We start from the raw sequence: 2,542 nt of genomic DNA, 5'->3' as shown, positions 1-2,542 counted from the left end.
GAGGACTTAGAACACATAGGGAGACTCAGGAAGTAGTAGGGTATGTCTTAGAAAGATTCTCAACACTTTTGGATCCAGGAACATGAGAAGAAGCCACTAGTCTCTGCCACCTCTCTGATAATTCATGATCTTACCCAGATATCTGACTCCCAAATTTTCATTTATAAAGAATAATTAAGATAAATGTTTCATCCTGTGCTCTGGAATAATCTTTCAGTAGACTGTCGATATGTATTACTCTCATTGGTTAATAAGGAAGCTGATAGGCCTGCATCAAGGCAGGATAAAGTTAGGCAGGACAATCAAACTGATCATGCTGGGATGAAGAAGAACAGAGTCTGGGAGACACCATCCAGCTGCCAAGGAAGGAGGGCATGTAGAAAATGAGGTAACGGTAACAAGCCATGAGTCATGTGGCAGAGGATAAGTAAGAAATAAGAGTTAATTTCAGTGTAAGAGTCATCTACTAACAAGCCAGAGCTTTTGACTGAGTATTTATAATTAAAATTAAGCCTCTGTGTCATTATATGGGAGCAGGTGGTTGGGACAAGAAAACTCTGCCTACAATACTGGTTTTGAAAAAGAAAAAAGTGGTCAGCAGAAGAAAGCCTTGTTTTCTTATGATGTTGCTTTGTTGAAGATTGTCTTCCAAACAAACCCAAGTAACTCACCTTTCACCAATTTCAAGGTTCTTATTTAGGGCATGAAGAAAATTATTCAGTTGAGCCAAAATTAAGACTATATAAAGGGGTTATTATAACTATATTTTGTAGCAAATTATGATCATTGTTATTTCTGTGACATGTCATTATTAATTTTTTGCACAATCATTATATCATGATAAAACTGAGGAGCTCTAGGTCTGAAGAATGATCAGGATAACGATGGGCAAACTATTTTTGTTATTCTTTCATCTGGATCTTAAATAGGAAGGTTAAAGAAATTTTGATGTCATTGTTATATTTAATAATGTTCTCTACAAGATAACATAGTAGCTACTCTAGAGTATTATTCAAGGTTCTCTAAAAGAACAGAACTGATGTAATAAGTGTGTGTGTGTGTGTGTGTGTGTGTGTGTGTGTGTGTGTGTAGAATAAACATCCCAAAATTTATCTCTCTGCATTGTAATGTGGTTCTTAAAAGCTCCTGAAATATCCATGTGGAAAATGACCACTTCCTACCTCATCTGAATCATCCACTGAGATGAGGGAGAACACTTGAAGAGGTAAAGTTCAATATGAATTTCTGGTCACTGTGTGGCTGTCATTGAAGAGGCTCTTGGGACTCTGACCTTTCCTGGCTCTCCTTCCTGGTTACCATGAGCAGAGAAGCCTCTTCTTTCAGGTTCTCTCAATGCTGCACTGTCTTACTGGAGGTCCATCAGCAATGCCTTCGAGAGGACATCAACTTAAACTTCCAAACATGTGATCAAAATCAACTTTCCATTGCTCAGCATCACCTCAGTTACTTTGAGGTATGATAATGCCGTGCTAACATAAAATATAATGTATCTAGTTTAATAGCAACAATTCACCAGATCCTCAAGTCTCAATTTCCACATAAGATTTTCTAGTTTGGGGGAATTGGCTAGGTCGGTGAGCCAGAGGGTTGGTGTGAGCGGCCTAGAGTTCAGTTCTGCACGATAGCATCTCAGGCAGGCCCTTGAGTGTTTGGCACCGACGACAGTGACTTTCAGCACTGGGAGCGCATGGCCATGAACTACAAGATGAGGTATGAGTGTGATGCTCAAGTATGAAATCAAGAAGCTGATCTATGTCCATATGGTCATATGGCTGCTGTTGGTTGCCAAGATTAGTGTGGGTCATCTGAGGCTCTTGTCACATGATCAGGTAGCTATGTCCTATCAATGGGAATATCCCTATTTGTTGAACATTGTGCGGTCTCTCTTGGGCCTTCTCTCCTTCCCTGGAAACATTAGCTACCTGGGCTCTCCATGGTCAGCATGGGCCTCTTCCCCATCGCTCCCCTCATTTATGGCAGCATGGAGATGTTCCCTACGGCACAGCAACTCTACCACCATGGCAAGGCCTACTGCTTTCCTGTTTGGTTTTTCTGCTGTCCCCATCATGTACCTGGTGTTGGTACTGGCAGTCCAAGTTCATGCCTGGCAACTGTCCTACAGCAAGAAATCTTAGACTCTTGGTTCACCAGCACACAGGAGAAGAAACGTAAATGAAGCCTGCCTGACGGACTTCTGAGGGGTGAAACCTGGGTCTCCCATTGAGCAGCATGAAGGGAGCTGTTCAGAATCTCCTTAGACTGCGCCATCTGTGATGATGGCACCTAGTGCACACTAGGCGCATTTTGGCTTGGAGTTCTCTGTTACCATCAGCTGAGATGACAGAGGTGTAGTATTTAATTTATTCTTTGTTTCTTTGTTTGTTTGGTTGTTTGGTTGCTTGGTTGGTTTTTCGAGACAGGGTTTCTCCGTGTAGCTTTGTGCCTTTCCTGGAACTCACTCTGTAGACCAGGCTGGCCTCGAACTCACAGAGATCCGCCTGCCTCTGCCTTCCAAGTGCTA

At 42.1% G+C, this 2,542-nt stretch overlaps 1 pseudogene; it reads left to right on the top strand.

Moving 5' to 3' along the window:
- The first annotated feature begins 1,318 nt into the window (after positions 1-1,318).
- LOC118597769 lies at positions 1,319-2,277 on the top strand (annotated as a pseudogene).
- Positions 2,278-2,542: the final 265 nt, after the last annotated feature.

Source organism: Onychomys torridus, chromosome 17, assembly GCF_903995425.1.
Source record: "Onychomys torridus chromosome 17, mOncTor1.1, whole genome shotgun sequence".
In the NCBI taxonomy this organism is placed as follows: Eukaryota; Metazoa; Chordata; class Mammalia; order Rodentia; family Cricetidae; genus Onychomys; species Onychomys torridus.
This window is presented reverse-complemented; position numbering and strand designations above follow the sequence as displayed.